The sequence below is a fragment of the Uranotaenia lowii genome, chromosome 3, assembly GCF_029784155.1.
Source record: "Uranotaenia lowii strain MFRU-FL chromosome 3, ASM2978415v1, whole genome shotgun sequence".
In the NCBI taxonomy this organism is placed as follows: Eukaryota; Metazoa; Arthropoda; class Insecta; order Diptera; family Culicidae; genus Uranotaenia; species Uranotaenia lowii.
This window is the reverse complement of record NC_073693.1, coordinates 262,043,886-262,064,197: the sequence shown is the minus strand read 5'-3', so window position 1 is coordinate 262,064,197 and position 20,312 is coordinate 262,043,886. Positions and strand designations below refer to the sequence as shown.

The following is a 20,312-nucleotide window of genomic DNA, read 5'->3' as shown; positions in this document are numbered from 1 at the left end:
CAGGGTGTGATAATTTAAAATAGGTGAGTGAGGGAAAAATAGTGATACGAAAGGAAGAGAGCAATGGGTATATGTGCGATAGGTTGGTCTGTGAAAAAAGCGCATTTGGGTAAGAAAGAATTGAAGAAATAATAAAGAAGAATACGAATGAAAAAAAGCAGCTACCAAAATAGAGGAAAATTCTGAATAGAGTTATCAGAAGCTTGTTCGTGAAACTAGTGAAACAACAAAATTTCATCACCGTGTTAAGAATATGGAGCGCTTAGAGTCACCCAATGACCTACTGTAGAATTTCGTTTGAATTTCAGTATCGGCAATAGATTTTTGGTTTAAGGCTAATTATCTGCCGATGGTTATGAAATTGAACAAGGTTGGTTCCAGCTACAGGTAAGCTGAGAGTGTCTAGAGGTAAAATAGGTAAAAGGTAAGATTATTGTACCATACAACTATTTCATTGATTGAATATATTATATAAGAACGTACAAACAGTTGCCAGCTGGGCAGGTATCTACACGAATGCGGAATACCTGTCGTAGATTCCTGACTCTAAATATGTTTTGAATTTTATACGATTGCGAAACTGTTTGCTCGTTCTACAAATAAGACATACACCTACACGAAACATTTTCATTTCATGACAGTTCACACGAAGCCATGGTGTCGGATATGTGATGATTTGCATTGAAGATTGGCCGAACTAAAAATCTAAAGGATGCAAGTTAGCGCATCCGTTGGCGAAATTGCGGTGAATCCGTGCACCCATGGTGGATTATCTACATACATACATACATCATCGAATATCTTATCTGGGGTACAAGTTAGGTTTGTGCTTTGTTCACATGAGTTGTACTGCAAGGATCAAGGAATATTTTGCATCCAAAGTTATATTTTTTTTGGAATTTTCTTTACATCTCTGTTGATTTTTGATAGAAAAATTTTGTTTTCCCATACAAATTTCCATACAAAATTCAAACTCGATGCGCTAGTTCGGGACTGGATGGATCGCTTCAAAAAAAATTATTTCTATTTTTGGCAGAAGAACAATCAAAAAAGTTTTGGGAGGTGTAAAAATATAAGAATTTGAAATTTCATACAAAGCTTGCAGCAGTCTACTGTTCATTGATTTTTATCATATTTGTTGTAAAACATGACATGTTTTTTCAGTGAAAATCGTATTAATACATCACAGAATTTTGCAGTCAAACCAAATAATTACAGATTTTTTTGTCAAAAACATAGAAATTTTTTCGGCAGCCTTGGTTATGAGACGTGAGAAGTGAAGTGAAACGTAAGGCGTAAACCGATGAGCCATGAGACGTTGAGACATAAGTCGATGAAATACGAAGACAGATGAGACAATGAGGCATGAGACGGTGAGACATGAGAAGATGAGATATGAGACATGGAGTATGAGATACGAAATTAATTGATGAGGTGGGATGTGAGGTGAGGGGATGAAGCATAAATCGTCACATGTGAAACGTGAAAAAGTGAGATCAGCCGCGAATTTCATATGAAACATTTCAAAAATGTTTCCTGTTGTAACTCTTTAAGCTCTTCATCTAGTAAGTTCGATCAACGAATCTGATGATGCCGTTAACATTTATTTCAGGAGACTTTTAACAGATAAACTTTAACCGATATACACCACTAAATAAGAAAACGGGAGACACAAATAGCGCTATCTGGCGACAGAAATGGAAGCATTACACTGTGATTTTTTTTTGTCGGAGCTTTGATCAGCGATGCCGCTGTGTTCAATTGACAATCGCAAAAAGTGTGGCGTAGCATATCGAAAATGCGGAAAGTAAAATGAGTACTTTTTGAATAAATATAAATTATTATCAGCGCAAATTCTTACAATTCTCAAAACGTTATCCACACTCTTAAACATCGTGATTGTAATATAACAATCGATTTAGAGTAAAGTTAAAAAAAAGTGAATGCTATTAGATTTAAAAACGTCAAAGTCAAGCATTCGTAATGAATGATTAATTTATTATGATTCCATAAATAACTAAAAATACATTGAATTACGACATTCACGAAAAAATCTGCCAGCACAGATTTTAGACTTCTTTCATAGCATGCATTGAGAATTTTTGCCTGCACTTTACGAGTAAACAAACAAACTACATATTCTTAATCCAGTATTTGCGCCTTTCAGTTTCTTATTTTAATCAAATTTCACAAAATTTATTTATCTATGTCTTCATTTCGAGGTTAAACAACGATCCGTTACCTAGAATACGTCTTACAAAACGGCATATCAAAATAAGTGGAAGCTTAATCAAAAATAAAATAATTTTTGCGAAATTTTAATATAAATTAGTTTATTATAACTGGCATCCCTGATCAAGTCGAGTCCGGAATACACGCTATTCACGAGTAAGACAAATTTCTCGAACCAGTGCTAGTGGATGCTGATAGTGTCGCCTTCTCATTATATGAAGAAAACAAGAGTGGCAAATATTGGTATCAATTATATTTGTCAAATTTTATTAATTGTAATTTTTTATCAAATTTTGTTAATCCTTTTTAAAGTAGTTTAAAAACTATTATGAAAAAGCTTGGCTTCAATGATTATAGGACTTTTTTTTATGTTTCCACTAGCTGACCTGGTGTACCAAAGCACATTCGAAAAATAAATGAAATTTCTAAAAATGATTGAAATTTAGATTTTTGTGGGCATCATATTAAATAAAAATTCAACATTAATCAGAAAGCTGGAGTTTAGCGTTGGAAAAAAAGACATAATTTAATCCAACTTAGTGATTATATAACTTGATCCCTTAATTTGTTTTTCAAGACCTATAACTTTGACTTTGTTTTGATAAGTTTCATGAATTCTTGAATTATACCAAAATGTATGTTTATCTGATCTGGATTCCCCGTTCTCTTCTCTTTCCAAAATGTGAAGCGCCAACGAACTTCTATAAAAAATATTTAAAGTTTCAAAAAAATTTCACATGGTACATTTGGCTCCATTTTTATTTTTTTTGAAGGTTTCAAGTTTTGCCAATTAAAATATGAATAAACAACTGCCTCTTTCTTCCCAATCTCGCCCTGAAGAAAGGGTTTTATGCCTAAATACGTGTATGGCTGCCCCCTGGCTGCTGGAAAAAGGTAGAGATATCTCATAATCATACCCATTTTGTAAGAAACAAAAAACGCTTTCTTATAAAATTTTGTTTCATTGGTTGATAAGTTTTTAAGCTATACACAAAAGTTTCCCTTTCTTTTCCCTCTACCCACTGTAAGGTGAAGGAGTCTATAACAATCATTAGAAACGTATCTCGTAACCAAATACCTTCCCATGACAAATTTGATTCCATTCGCTTGATTAATTCTTATGTTATGCCCAGAACATTGTATAAGGGCCCCGCCCCTTTCCTGTGTACGCATTCGAAGAAACGAAATGCCCTTTCACAAAAGAACCGTTTCTTGTGCCCTAATCCTTTTCCATGTGAAATATTATTCTATTTTTGAGATAAGTTCTCGAGTTGTGCAAAAAATTATATGCGAGGTAATAATCATATAATTTTTGCATGTATTACATGCTCCTCCATGCCAAATTTTGTTCTATTTGTTTGATTATTTAGTTCTCAAATTGTGCAATAAATTTTTAAGGAGTGGTCCAAAAATCAATAGGAACTATTTTTGTTTTCAAATACCCTCCCATGCCAAATTTTGTTCCATTTGCTCGAAGTTTTCTCGAGATATTCAATAAAAATCTTGCGGAATTCCCACTTCTCCCTTTTTATCCTTCCAATGAAAAAAGAGAATCGTTTAATATAGTCATAGAAATATTTCTCGTATTGGAATACCCTCATATGCTAAACTTGGTTCCATTTGCTTGAGCTTCCGAGTTATGCAAGAAATTGTAAAGGATACCCCTGGCAAGAGAGATGGACACCAAAGATTCAGGAAAACATTTAGCGTATCCTAATACCCTCTCATGACAAAATTGATTCAAATAAGCGTTTCAATTAAACTCCTAGCGAATGCAACTCGCTCAAAAGAGCTTAAATTTGACCAGCGAACTGAGTTTATGATAAGAATCTAAGTAATATTGCTCGACAATGATTGACATTTTAAAACATTCAAATATCAATTGATTTAATGGTTAACTCGATCACTACGTACCAAATCATGTTGAGTACCACCATGTGACTGTCATTGGATAAAATGTAAAGGTCCAATCATATAACTGTCACATTTGATCTGAGCAATTCGATGTGATTCAGCTATGATTAGAGATTGATTCAGATAAGCTTGTTTTTAGCTGGGGATTTTTTTTTATTATCTGACAATTTGCGCCGGGGGTCTTCAGATTTTCCCCAAAATTGAAAATTTGGTTCATTTTTGCGACTTAAAAACACATGCATTTTTTCAGATTTCTAACATTTTTATTTTTTGAGTTAGCTTCGGTAAGATTTTTTTTGTAAATAAAAAATAACCATTTTTCAAAGCAACATAACTCTATTGTTTCTTAACGGAAATTATAAAATAGCACATCAAAATGCATTGAAATTTTACTAGCTTTCCAAATAGAATAGTTGAAAAAAATTAAATAATGACCTTCAACATGAAAAGTTGTAAATAAACTTTAAATGGCGTCTAAAAGTACCGTCTGCACCACCGAATATTTTGCAAAAAATACCATTGTGTAGCTCGATTCATGATGCAACTTTCATCTGAAGACACCAAAGTGGGCCATTAACACCTTGAAGAGTTATGAAAGAAATAATGACAATAAATCGCTTTTTTTGCATGGAAAACAAACTTTTCATGTTGAAGGTCATTATTTAATTTTTTTCAACTATTCTATTTGGAAAGCTGATAGAATTTCAATGCATTTTGATGTGCTATTTTATAATTTCCGTTGAGAAACAACAGAGTTATGTAGCTTTGAAAAATGGTGTTTTTTTATTTACAAAAAAATCTAACCGAAGCTAACTTAAAAAATAAAAATGTTAGAAATCTGAAAAAATACATGTGTTTTTAAGTCGCAAAAATGAACCAAATTTTCAATTTTGGTAAAAATCTGAAGACCTTCGGCGCAAACCCGTCAGATAATAAAAAAAAAATCCCCAGCTGTCGGTTGCCAAAAACTTTCGATATAAGGATGATTTGGAAGATGCCACCAGTAATATGGATGTGTAGCACATTAGTTTGCAAATTAAAATTCGTTAGCCCAAGGTATTGGCTAAGTTCGCTTCATGACACAAATAGAAGCATAAGTATTGAATTTTAAGTAATGTATTGTTGAATCAGCCTTGCTGAAAGGTTGAATCAATTCTAAGTCATAATAGTTTTGCGTTTTTTCTATCAACGTCTCTCTTATTCAATCGGAGTCACGAATCAGAACCAGAAATCCATACATCGCTGAAAAGATGACAGAAGGGTTTTCTCCGTGAATTTGAATCTTTGAAATTCTATCTTGTAAAAATGAAAACAAACACTCGTCGAGCCATTGCTGACATGCATTGGAAACTATCGAAATGTCAACAAATATTAGTCCTCAAAAGCTTTTTTATAAGATTTAAAATTTTCCCGGAACAGTTAGGAAACATGAGGTATCAAAGATCGAAAGAACATCAAGACTTGAACCTGCAATCTCCGCTTCAGTACAACGGCGCGATAGCCAATTTCATCACGGTGAACATTGATCTCTCTTGTTTCTCTAGCACCACCCATCGACTCGGAATTTTTAGCCGAGCGAGCTCATGATCGATTGCTTCGGGTTTCCCGCAATTTACGATCATATGAAGAAGCAATCAGTGCTGCTCAAGGCTCCGAGCAGACCAGTTACACAGGGAGGTGTTGCTCGGTTGAAATCAATACTACTGTTATAATTTGAAAATATTCAAATTTTCGAAGGTGATGGAAAGAATTAGAGAAACATGAGGTATCAAAGAACGAAAGAACATAAGCCGTAAATATCCTGAATTTTTCGAAAAAGATTCAACGGCTCACCGACAGGACTTGAACCTGCAATCTCCGCTTCAGTACAACGGCGCGTTAGCCAATTTCACCACGGTGAACATAATGAAATCGACCAACACGAGCAATTGAGCTCTGCCGATCAACTGCTGCAAATTTCATCATGTTCACTGTGGTGAAATTGGCTAACGCGCCGTTGTATTGAAGTGGAGATTGCAGATTCAAGTCCTGCCGGTGAGCCTTTATATCTTTATCGAAAAATTCATGATATTTACGGATTATGTTAATTCGTTCTTTGATACCTCATGTTTCTCTAATTCTTTCCATCACCTTCGAAAATTTGAATATTTTCAGGTACAAAGATGTACTAAGACAAATCATAACAGTAGTATTGAACAGTTAGGTATTTATGAAATAATTAACCTCCCCTTGTTTACCTCCTCTTTTTAACCTCCTCATTTTAAACTTTCCCTGTTGTAAGATTATTGAGATCCATCACGGTTTTTTTTTAATTGAAAAAGTTTTGATTTAATTGCTTATCATTGAGCTGCCCATACCTAAATAAACTTTTCAGATCACAATCTGGATGATTTTGAAAACGAAAACATCATGAAGTTTTTCAAAATAATCTAAATAATAAGCCGTGTTTCTGTTAATGACTCTAAACTCGAATATTTTTTTATGTTACTTAACATGTTCAAAAATTAACTTTTGGTTAAAACTGGGACAGATTTCTTCATTTGTATGTCAAAAATGTTGAGTAGATGTACATATATTTTACAACATCTATAGTTATTATTAGCCAGCTCGAATCAATTTCTACCATTGAAATTTGTCAATTGTGGATCCACGATAAAGGCTGTAAATGACCTACATGCCAGCTCATTCTCTTTTCCTGGGGTTTCATAAAGAAAATTTGATTTCTTATCACATGAACATTTGAACTCTTCCAATTTCCCAGCCTCCATTTGTAGAACAAGCTTTTCTTAGGATTAACAAACTGTGCTACCCTTCTCATGATATATTGAAAGCATGGAGTTTTTGTTATTTTATTTCATTTGACGGAAAGGTTATCAGCTACATAGTATATGCAAAACCATTCAAATTCAGCAGGTTCAATGCCCGTTTCGAGAGCAACCTGCCCCATTGGGTATCAACAAAAACAAACATTCACTGGTTAGTTCGGGATCCACGGGACAGTTCCATCGAGCGTATCTGCTCTGACAGATAACGATCTGGAATCGGTTGCATCTTTGGCTTGGCTCCCGCGCTTGCTTGACAAAAGTACACAAAACCGTAACGAAACCGTAACCGTTGAACCAATAAACCAATGCTTGGCCAGAGAGGTACGTTTGTCTTTGCTACAAACCGAAGACCTTAGATCGTAATCTCGTAAATCGATTCCTTTTTTCCCATGACCATCAGCCGGTGGCGGCGGCCATTCGGATGCTTGGTTGGCGCGATTGGCTCCAGTCAGGGACGTCCGATTGCCAACCTCCACCGCTTTGGCCGGATGATTCCGGCAGCCCAAGCTTGATGAAGGCAATTTAAGGTATCACCCCATCGCTCCCCAGCAGCAGAGGACATCACGGATTGCAGGAGCAAATAAACACACAAATATTCAAATCGCGCGCTCTATCTGGACCCTTTTTTTTCGTTGGTTTCTTGTAATGTTGGTTAAGAAAAAACTCCATTCCTTGCTTTCGAATGCCTTGGCGGGATCCCAGGTTGTATGCATATCATGTAAGTCTACACGGGGTGGACTTGGAAAAGGCCGGCGCACGTCAAATCTGCACAAGTTGTCCTTCTCGCTGGCCGTCTTGCCACACCGCCTTAGTTGTTCTCCACTCCGATCAGAGGAGCAATCATCGGAACAGCAATGATTTTGTTTTTTCTCGCTTCTTACCATTTGGTTGAGAATTTTGCTGAACAGCTCGGCGCGGTGAGTTTATTTTAATTTTTTCGATGCGCTTTTACTCACGGGATGCTGACCCGAGAGTCAGCAACCTTTGGAGTCTGGAGCGAGTAAAAATTAACAAAATTTCGTAGTTCGATGGAGCCAAACCATATTGCAATACCCTTCTTGATAGAAAACAGTTCCAAAAGTTAAAAAATAACAGAAAAGATCTAATTCGGATCAAAATATTTGCTTCTAACATTTAGAACAAAAAGCGATTTCCGTGCCATGATTGTTCCTGACCTATTTTTATCCCTCCCAGATTCAACCTAGTTTATTTTCAATAGGCAAGAAAAAAATGATCGTATTTAGATAAGTCGCCTCGTACGACATAGATCAGTACCCCAGTGGCAGTATTTTTAATGCCACTGCAATACAGCACAGATTTGAAACCTTAGAACATTTTGGCATTTGTATTTAAAAAAAACAAAAATTTGTTTTGGTTGAAAAGAAGGTTGCGAAATCTCATGAGATTGAGATTTTTTGTAGTGAGATTTTTCCTTTTTGCCTTGAATGTTGACGTCTTCTCAGCCTGAGAGTCACAAACTGAAAAACTACTTTATTGAAGGCAGAGATGTCAGATGAGGCACTCAGAGCCAAAGGGGTATAAGTGTCGATTCTGAGTTAATGATACGAAACGATTCTTCACATTAAAAGCTATATTTGAGGATTTTTTCGGAATTTTTGATTTTATTCTACATACTTTTATATTAGAAAGAAAAATACAAATTATCGAAAAATATATGGGAAATGGCCAAACACATCATCTTAAAGTCTTGTTTTCTCGAAATAAGCTTTCATGCACTTTTACCCCTTTGGCTCAAAGGGCTTCAGATGTTCCCGATGAAGGACGGGTGTTTCTGATATTACAATTTCCAGTTCAAAAGAAAATGAACTAACTACAACTTTTTTTTAAATAATACCTGTTAAACAATATGTAATCGTTGATTGTGAATAAATGTTTTCAATTTAAAACATCTTTCGAAACAATGTTTTATCATAATTTGTAAGAAAGTGATTATCATATTTCTGTTTAAGATAAATGAAAATTTAACTGTATGAACAACAGATATTTATGACCACACTTAGCACTGAAATACGTTTTTCTACTGTGATAAGTCTCGCATCGTATTCGGATGATTAAAGACATGCAACACATAAAATTGAGTTTCCCACATAATTGAATTTTGAAATATTTTAAAATGGATGATGCAACATTTTTGCAGTTTTCAAAATGGATAAAGAATTGCCAATACTGAAATGTCCAAGCTAAAAATTATTTTTTGAAAAACTCTAATGACTTTATGTGCTTGCCAGAATAAACATCTCAAATTTCTTGGACATCACAACAAACAAGAAATAAAATTATCAAAATCTAGGCATTCGAACCATGCTCCTACTTGTAGCAGCAACCGAAGAATTGGAGTTGAAATTCTTAGGTACCTATATAGAGTTTTAATACTATCGAATAAAATAATTCCTTTATCTACCAATCAAAGAGGAAACAGTAAAGAAACAGTTAGGAAACAGATTGATTGCATTTGAAAATAAAAAATGAAGTTTATAACCAACAAAAAAGCCATTTCATTTTTGATTTCAATTGAAAAAATACATTTTAATGTTTTTATGCAATTTCAAGAATTTTTTCACAAGTATGAAAGACGTTTTTTTTATTTCGCCGGCTCACAAACCTTTTTGAAATGTTATCTCGACTGGCGTGATGTTTATAATTCCCTGTAGGATATTTCTGGAGAAGAAAAATTACGGTTGCACCAAAAGGTAGGATATAATTCATAACAGCCTATCTAATATCCAGGTAAATTAAAGATTTATAGAATCCTAAACAGAAAAAAAATATGAAAGAAATAATTATGTGCTATTGAATATCAAAATAAATCAAGTTTTTCTTTCTTTAGTAAGGAATAATTTTCAAATCGCTTCTTTTGTTAAGCTGTCTCCCTTACTCATTTCTAGATAATGATTTTATGAGCTTCTTAGATAAATGTATCATAAATCAATTGTTCTTTGAAAATCCTTATCATTGTAGACTGGATTTTTTAAGAATGATTTTTGTGTACGTTTAAAAAAAAACATTTAAAAAAATTGTGAAATTCATGCAAAAAATCATTATTTATTTTTAGTAATATCACTAGTTTAGACTGTTAATTGATTATATACAACCAAGTTGACCATTCTGAAGTGGTCTTTGTGAAATCGGGAATCTTAAAGATTTGTTTCGATTTTTTTTCTCTAAGGTTGCTCCGGATCTTTTTAGTCTCTAAGTGACTATTCCGGTAAAAACTTCTGCCGAAAAGTTACGTTAGAACTACACTACCCACGAGTAGTATGGAAAAGAGAAGGATGTCAATGACCGAGGACGTTTAAAAAAAGATTTTTTGAAAACTGAAAACTGAAACACCGCCTTATTTCTATAATAAGGCGGTGCCAAACACCGAAATTGGCTGGATATCCAAATACGGCAAACGCATCATTTCTCATCATAACTGACAACCCGTGCAGGATATGAGAAGGCAATGCAAATCTTGCCATGCCTAAAAATGTCCAAACTTGATTCCAACTACCGTAAGATGAAATGATGGGAATAGAAATAGACCAAGAAAAATGATTATGATCACATGGGAGAACTATTCCCTTCATTTCGATAGACATCGACACTCAACCAGTATAATATTCATACGCCAGGTTGGTCTCCTGTAGTAGAATGTTAATACATGGGCCCCGGAGAGGCGCAAGATGTGGGTTCAAGTCTCACCGGGAGACAAGGTGAATTTTTTTCGCATGTTTTTCAACATCGATTTTCTCTTATCTAATCCCTGAAATTTCATCTAAGTTGGATTCATTTCTCTACAAAAAAAGTTTCGCTGACTGAATGTTTGAGTCAAGACCCATCTCTGGGTCGCAATTTAAAAAAAAAAAAGCTGTAATTAATTTTTTTTTGAAAATGTATTTTTTTTCTCTTGAGAACATGCATCAAGCATATTTCAAATTCTGTGCTAAAAATTGAAATCAATTATGCGTGTATTTAATTCAATACTAGTATCGAACCAAGCCAATCAAAATAAAAAAAAAATTATAAGGTACTAGGAACGGATATCCCGATCTTTTGTGAATGACTCTTGTTTATCTTACAGAGTTTTGGACAATGAGGAGATTTCGTTTGGAAAATTTAATAAAAAACTTTAGTTCAGATTCCATTGGAAACGGTCTTATCCAATGAAAAAAAAAATATTTTTTTTGGCGTGCTTCATAGGAAATCAGAAAAAAAACAAATAATTTAACAAATGTATTGTCTTCTTAAGAATGTTTTGTGAGTATGAAATGTTTTGATAAATTTTACAAACATTCGATGAAAATAACTAGAGATGTACCGAATAGTGGTATTCGGCGAACGGCCGAATACCGAATATTGACCTTTTTAACTATTCGGCCAAACGAATATTCGGCCGAATATTCGGTCGAATATTCGGTCGAATATTCGGTCGAATATTCCATTGAGTTTTTAATAAAAAATAAAATGCGATTATTTCAACGCTTTCTATTTCTTCCATATACCCCTCATGTTTTTAAGTCGATAATTTTCAACTAGATGATATTATCGGATGATGTATTACAAGATTTTTTTTTAAGTAGGGGTCTTTTAGATTTTTAAAATGTCACCAATAACTGAAAAGACATAAGATAACTCGTCGCTTCTAGGGCATTTATCACCAAAGAGATTGCGTTCCTGTGAAATATGGGATGAAACGTGTCGAAACAGATGCCAAACTTTTTGAAATTGCTTTTCTGATATTGAATTAGATGAAGGTCGAATTTGAGCAAGATATCTTCAAAATAGTTGTTGAAGAAATAGATGATCTTTAACTTTAAGCATACCATACTTTCAACCACACGTATTCACACGGTCAGGCATTCAGGACGATTTTTGAAAAATAAAATTAAAAAGGGCAAACTTTATGTATATTTTGAAATTTTTGAAAAATCGTTATTGTATGTATATAGTATGGTTCCCCCATCGGTATCAAGGTCCAGCCTATGTCTGAGTGGCCGATGGTTCGTCGAGGGAAGGCATCCAGCCTTCAGAGACCTACAATGGTTGGCAATCCACTCCACTTGCAATAGTCTTTTTAGATTAACCCCAGATGCATTCCTCCTGAAATATATAATTATTTATACAATGAAACACATCTTACCTGTTTGCAACTTATGGGATTCGAACCCAAAAGTTTTTCTTGCTGATACCGGGAATCGAACCCAGTACGCCTGGGTACCGCTTGATGAAATTTTTGAAAAATCGTTATTGAACACAAAATTTAAAAAAATTTCAAGAGGAATTTGAGTTTTTTATTTGATTCAGCAAATAATCTGAATAAACCCGAGCAAAACTCGAGAAGTTTTAAACAATATCTGGACATCCCGGCCAGATTTGACTTATCTGGATTATGGGCAAGCCGGAATATATCAAGAAAATCTGGAATAAACTTTAATCAAAGTATAACACGATACCGTTCAGAATTCTCTTGCACGATCTTCAGTGAAAGATATGCGAATACACCTTAGATGTTTTACTGAAACCATGTTTTTCCTTTTTTATAGGAATTTTCCAATTAAGGTCATTCTTCCTCGTAATTTACTGCTGAAACCATAATTTTTCAATGATTGTGTGCCTTTTACAACATTACTTTTGGATATTTTAAAAATTATCCAAAAACGTTTGTAAAATTTACAAGTCTGTAGTAGATATTCGGCCTATTCGGCCTATTCGGCCGAATACTTAGCTCAACTATTCGGTGAGCCGAATATTCGGCTTAACGGTTTTTCGGCAATATTCGGCGCCGAATATTCGGCCGACTGAATATTCGGTACGTCTCTAAAAATGTTGCGTTGCGAGTTGCGTTCATTTTAAATGGAGCTGTTATTATTGTTTGCCCAATACTCCATTTACTACTCTAATGCAAGTAATCTTTTGTCATAAAAACTGTTAAATCTCCAGTCTTTGATACGCCATATCAGTTTAACTAGAAATCATGGACAACATCTGACACTTGAGTTAAATTCAGGACATATAAACTTTTTCCTGTCTCATCGAGCCTTTCAAACCGTATATAGTACATTTGCGTACATAAGGAGAACCAAATTGCTCCAAAGACCTCTTTGAGAAAAAATAAGTCCTAATTAACAGAAATGTCAATACACAGAGTACTACAGAATTTAATGATCAAAATATGAGTTAAAACGACTATCCAATAATCAAATTTTATGAGAAACCTTGGTTGTTGTAGGGATGAGATGAAGGATGTACGAAAATAAATCAAATTTAATTAAAAATAAAATAAAATAATTGGTGTATTCGGCAACACTGAAGATAAATAAAATAAAATAAATGTCTATGAGAACGTTTGTTATTTTGGCAGCACTAGGCAAAACATACAAAACAAAGTCAGTCATTAATCTATTCTTGTGAGTGACAGACGTGTCTGAGTGAATCTCTGAATTGAGTTTCATAAAATTCGTAAAATCACGACAATGGCGTGGTTGGTAGATCAAGGACAGAGAGCGCAGATTGTCAAGGCTGCTGCTACGAAAAATTTATTTTTGATTCAGCCTCCGGTATGAAAGACGGATTGGCACAGGGAGCACAGATTGTTGCTGATTCGGTAACTGGAAAAATCGGAATGGCTTTGGAAGCCCAAATTTCTAAGGCTGCTGCTACTGATTGTTTGTTATGGTTGGCTTCCGGTGTAAAAAGAGTGAAATATCTAAAGAAACGCTGATTTCTAAGGCTGCTGCTGCTGATTGTTTGTTATGATTTGACTTTCCGGTGGATAAAGACGGAATGGCTTTGGAAGCGCAGATCTTTAGGACTGTTGCGGCTGATTGTCTGCTATGATTTGGCCATCCGGTGGAAAAAGACGGAATTTGCTAAGGAAGTGCAGATTTTTAAGGTTGTTGTTGCTGCTGATTGTTTGTTTTGATTTGACTGTACTGTGGAAAAAGACGGATTGGATTTGGAAGCGCAAATTTTAAGACAGCTTCTGCTGATTGTTTACTTTGATTTGGCCTTCCAGTGGCAAAAGATGAAATTGGCTTAGTGCATATTTTTAAAGCTGCTTTTGATGACTGCAGATTTTTAAGGCTGCTCTTGATGATTATTTGCTTTGATTTGGCCATCTGGTGGAAAAGATGGAATTGGCTTTGGAAGCGTAAATTTTCAAGGCTGCTGTTGCAGATTGTTTGCTTCGATTTGGCCTTCCGGTGAAAAAGGAAAAACGGAAATGGCTAGGGAAATACAAATTTTAAGGCTGCTGTTGCTGATTGTTTGTTTTGATTTGTCTTTCTGGTGGAAAAAGACAGGATTGGCTTAGGAAGCACAGATTTTAAAGGATGCTTCTGATTTTTTTAATTTGTATTGGATTTTAAGGCTACTGCTGCTGATTGTTTGTTTTGAATTGCCCTTCTGGTTAGGAAGGCTGTTTCTAAGAATACTATCGAATTAATCCGACTTTGGTAAACAGAGACAGAGTTACAAGAAAAGCACAGTTTGAGAAAGCTGTTGCTATGAATATTCTTTTTTGCGGATTGTTCTGGCTCGGGTAAACAAAAGCAGAGCGACAGGAAAAGCACAAATTTTGAAAGCTATTGTGAAGACTATTTTCAGAATAGATAGTAAATATGCAGAGAATAATTAAAATTTTAAGATTTGCAAAGCATTTGCCGAGAATGGAATGTGGAATTGAGATGAGGGATATTTTGTATATAAAATTTTGTATTTTAGAAAGATTCTATTCAGAATAGAGTTGAGGAGGAATATAGAAATAAGATGAAGGAGAGACATAAATTAAATAAAATTTGTAGGATGTGGAAAATCTCTTAAGTCATCTTTTACTGTGCATCAATAAAAAATAAGATCACAGTCAATAATAGGCCAGTGATCAAATTTTTGATCGAAGATTGCTCATTAGGCACTCTCGGCGTAAACAGCTGAATTCATTGTTTCAGTATTTACAAACGGCTCGGAAAGCATGCCACACTTACGTATGGCTTGACAAACTATAACATTTTCACTGATTTTTTCCTGTAAAAATTGCTGCCTTCGTCTCGTCAACACTTACACTATTCCAAACAGTGTATTGCTGGTCATCCGAAAGCATTTTGTAATCAACCGCAGTTTGGTCACATAACGAACTGAGGTTGTTTTCCTACAGGCGTTAGCACGCTTGACTCCTCGGTCCAAAGTTTTGTCCACCGGACCCGGTTTACGCTAAGACTTTTTTGACCACCAAACTGCTTTCCTCTCCATACTTCCGAATCAAATTTGGGATCGCTCCAATGGCTACTTCTATAATTTAAATCAACTGACTTATCCAAACGTTTAAGAAAGTTTACCATTTGTGTTCGATATTTTTGTGCATATCCGGGAAAATGCTTCTTAATTTTACAAAAATTATAAATATAGGAGCTTTCGATACACAGAGTTTTTAGTTAAACTGTAAATAACAATACTCTGTTTTGCTGTTGAATCGTCATCCGGATTGAGCAGTGTTGTATCAAAATCGTGATTAGACATAATGGGACACTCTTTATTTCGATTACCAAATTAAGTACTTTTTTTTCGATTGTAATTGTTTTATCATCATTTTGGCATTCGCGACTTTATATCAACGTTGCAGTTGGTGGGCAATAATTGAAGAACTCATCCGGTACAACTGTGTTCGATATTTTCTCATGGGCTCGAACTCGCGGACATCGGCTTAGGAGGCAACGGACTTGCCAACTGAGCTATGTCACATTGTGATATTATCACAAGCCACAAAAATTAATTACTTAAAGTTATACTTAAGACGAAAATTGATTAATACAAACACTTAGTAATTTCTTCAAAGTAATTTTAGGAAATTTATAAAATTTTTACGCGTGAAACACGAGAGCTGCATCTTTACATTTAAAAACCCGCATGTTGCCGACCCCTGCAACCGCTAATCTGTGGGCTTAACAGAAGAGGAAATGCTGAGGCTCAGAGGTCGTCTATATTCCGACGGAGAAGTGCAGAAGTCACCCAAAAGGTAGTCGTCACCGGGTGAGCGATAAGAATCTACGCGAGTGTTCTTCCCCTTCCACTGGCAACAGCAGCAGCTTCCCCCACAATTCCTTCGAACAGTCGAAGTCTTGAAGTTCCAGCGGCTTCAGAATTGCTCTCCAGCTTTATTATAATAAAAAGTCATTGCGGTCACACAGACGGAGACCAACTGTGGCCACTGACTGACTGGCTGGCACGGATGGCGGTTGCAATCCAAAGTTGAAGTTGCAAGAGAACCAGAAAGTGCAGCAAGCAAATCTTCAAGTGGAATGCTCCAGCAGCCGCTCGGCTCGCCGAAGGAGGGAAGATTAAGATCAATTTTGATATTTTTGACCGCAGCTCTATTTATTTTATTTTATGCTCTCGTCGTCACCGCACTCTACCTTTTACTTTATTGCGGCTCCCTTCGGCAGACCAATAGTTAGAAACCCGGGTGCAACGGGGCGGCATCCACCTTTTGGCGGCAAGCGTTTTGTTTTTTTTTCTGTCTCGTTCAGAAAACGTGTCCACCGGGCGGCATTCTGGTCCTCTTCTGGCCGAAAGTCCGTTGTTGTGCATATCTTTCAATTGCGCCGGCAATCGCGCGGCTCAAGATTGTACCTACTTATAGAGCATTTTTTTTCTCTACCCCGACTTCCGCAAAGACCACGAGGAGGTGCGGGCACTTATATTTTTGCAGAATCAGCGCAATGTTTGTTTTATTATCAGCGGAAAGTCCGATTGTACGTATACGATTGGATGCCGCTGCAGTTTAAGGGATTTTCCGACGACAGGTTCCAGCTAGGGCGAAGACGGGCGATGGCGTCCTGATGAAACCCCGGAAAAGTGATTGGACTGTTATTCAAGCACCTTGCCGGCTTATTTGCAGCTTATCAGCGTAGATCTACAATTGGTACGGATTTTATTGGCAAAAGATTGCTTCGGGCAAGGTTAAGTTTTACTACTGGAGCCACAGAGCGGGAAAAAGTTCAGCCCGATTTGTTGACGTAAGAATTTGGCTCAGCAAAAGAAAACGCATAAAAATGGCTACTTAACCTATATATAAAAAAACTTAATTAGAAGAAAAGGATTTTAATGAAAAAATCCAAACATATTCTACTCTATAATCATGTAAATATCTACACCCACAGAAGAGGTTGCAAAATTTTAATACCGCTCTGCGCTAGCTGTATCCCAAAAATGCGCTGAAACATGCCTTGTACCAAAGATGATTTGATAGGAAAATCACTACTGGCATAAAGACTCGAGCTCCCGTGCAAAATGATGCATGGCCACTACGTTCTAACGAAACAAGAAAAACATTTAATGGTATTTTCATCCTATTGGATAATCCATCCCAGAAACAAGAAAATTAAAGAAGTGCCGTCGGGAAGGAAGTGAGAATCCAACTCACAACACCATTTTTATATCTTCGTGCCTATCCGACATCTTAACTAGTATACTACCTAAGCCAAATGAAGGACGAGGGATAAAAATTGTCATAGTCTTTCTGCCACCGTTTACTCGCCGATTTTGCAAATGGGAATGGATTCCTCTTGAATATGTATTGAAAAAAAGAAACTTTGTTTTGGATTTAAACTGCCTGTTTACATACATATGCAGAGCGTTTTTTTTCCTTTTTCACGGGAATTTAATTATGTATGTGAATCACTAACATGCACAGCTGCTAACAGCCGGTTGTTTGAAACAAATAAAAAGTTTTTTTTTATGCCGCCTTACATACACACGCACAGCATCCAAGTTACAATTTTAGCTTACTTATGGTCAACACAGCTTCGTTAGGACTATAGCATTAATCTTTAAAAGAAAAAAGTCAAAGCGCATTCTATGCCTAAGTAGAACTCACTAGTAAGCAAAGCTTTTTTAAAGCTTTTGTAAAACATGTTAGCACTTTTTTTTCAATTTCATGAGTTCTCCCAGTTTCTAAACAGCATGACGTTAGTCACTTTAATGCTTAAATGCTTTTTAATGGTCAGATAAATGGCTAATTAGCTTTATACCAAATATAATAATAGTAGGAATATTCCTCACTCCCCAGAAACTTGAAGGAAACATGAAACGCGCCTCTATGTGGGGAAAGTTCTTTCGAACATGAATAAATGCTATCGAGAACACCTACGTTGCCTCAGACTAAATTTTGGAAGCTTCTGGCGAAAATTGTTAAGCTCATTATCACCAAAACTTTGTGTCCCGATCTGATAATTATAGTAAATACAACACAAGTATATCTACTATTTTTTTCATAATATCTTTCATGATAAGTAAGTTGACATCGTCATGTTTTGGAGTTTTAAAAAAATCAGATATACCAAAATGAAAAGTATTAAAAAGAGCTAATTATACACGAAGATTTTTTTCCTCTACCAATTTATTCATTTTAGAGAAATGCTGATTTCTATTTACCAAACGTGCTCCAGATAATAATAATAATAATAATAATAATAATAATGATGATGTGGTTATCAATAAATTTCAAATCATATTGTAGAGTAGATTTTAAGATCAATTTACTTAATAGATTGTTGCCCTCTTATGATTTCTTTTATTAAATATTTTGTATTGTCCAAAAAGTGAAATTTCCATCAATGATTGTTCCAATTCAAATGACATTAGAATCTCAAATTGTAGATTTATTTGCATACTCCGTCAGTCGGGACCATTTTTCCATTCGGCAGAAAACAACACAAATTGAGAACCATAGCAACATACTTTGCTACACGATGAAAAGTTGGAGTAGGCTGAAATTCCTATTTTGAAAATAAAACATAAACAAAATTTTCTGCGTGGTCATAGAAATGCTAGTTCAAACACGAACTTTTGCAGTTAAGACGTGACCCACGGTTGATGGAAAGAATGTTTAGAGTTTCCTCAGTACCTCAATGCTTAAAATTTCCTTCAAGTAAGAACTTTCTCCAGGAGGTGATGCTGATACACATGTCCTTGCTGAAGAATATGAAGCATACTGAGAGTTACCAATGTTGATTATAATATGTTTGATTATACAGTTAATCCCCGATTTTGTTACGCACCGGTTTTGTCTGCCCCTGATTTGATCTACCCCCCATTTTGTCACCTTTTTTTAACCAGATTTTGTCACTTTTTTTATTTAATGTAAAAATACTCACATTCAAACCTTCTCCATTTGGGATGGTTATTAATAGAAATCGCGTCGGTTGACAACATTGTTTACACCATGATAACATTGATAGCGACTTATGAATGACACAAAGAAAAGATGTATGATTTAAAACAACTGTTTTTCTTCAAATTTTAACAATAATCAAGTTGGTAAATACAATCAAAATAATAATTGCGTTATAATTGCTTAGTAGCTTATTTAGAGATAACACGCTTTTATAGGGTATTCAAGTTTAAGCGAGTGCTTCTCGAGCGCATAGAACAACGGTTTGCGTCCCAGCATGACGATGCAAATGCTGGTCTATTTTCCTGGCATCTCCATCCCCCCAATCATTCCGTGTCCTTTTCGGATCCTTTTGGACAACCCGCCCTGAGGTCGGGAGTCTAGTCGGGCAATCAACCTCGACGAGTGGTCCTCATATGAGGTGATGCTTAAATCTCCCGTTTGTTGAAAGCGGAAGTTGTATGGGAGAGGCTGAATACTCGCACGTGTTATAATTGGCGCCCAACGAGGGGCCCGATCCCTCGACCCTGAGATCGAGAGTCTCATGCTGTACCAACTGAGCTAGCCGGGCTGTGGGCCTCAATTGAGCTTTCTTCGAAGCAATTTTCCTAATACGCCACCAGAAGATGACGTCATTTATTGAGAAATCTGAAGCATCAGCCTAATCAACTTTCTTGTCATAATCCGTACAGCATCATTCAAAATAAGCAGAAGGAATGATCTCCCAATGGTCAGTTATGATTTTTTTTGATTACGAGCTGTTTTGAACAAAACGTTTTCCAAAATAATTTTAAAGCTTTGTTTTTTTTTATTAGGTTATAGGGATTTCAATCGCTGGGGATCATTCATTCTTCTTGATAATACCGGTTCAAACAGAAAGATTAAAGAAACAAAGCAACTAAATTTTATGATATTTCGATGAAAAAGAGACTTAACGCATCAATTATCAACTAATAGCATACAAAAAAACATTCTACTGGTTTAAATGACGCAATAATGATGTTTTCTGGTTCATTAGAACAGAATTATAAAAAAAGTGCTTATTAAAAATAACCCGAATTTGTCACTGTTCCCAATTTATCACACTTAAATGCATCATGGGGGTGAAAAAAATCGGGAATTCACTGTAACGGTTTATGAGAGCCTTACAAGGACAGACTTTTTAAATGAAA

At 35.5% G+C, this 20,312-nt stretch overlaps 1 protein-coding gene and 1 non-coding gene across 2 annotated transcripts in view; both read right to left on the bottom strand.

The window, feature by feature from the left end:
- The window catches only part of LOC129751610 (B-cell lymphoma/leukemia 11B), a 260,552-nt gene that overhangs the window by 123,739 nt on the left and 116,501 nt on the right, over window positions 1-20,312 (bottom strand). The window lies entirely within an intron of this gene.
- Window positions 19,639-19,711, bottom strand: Trnae-cuc (transfer RNA glutamic acid (anticodon CUC)). The gene has a single exon. It is a non-coding gene; the product is annotated as a tRNA-Glu (tRNA).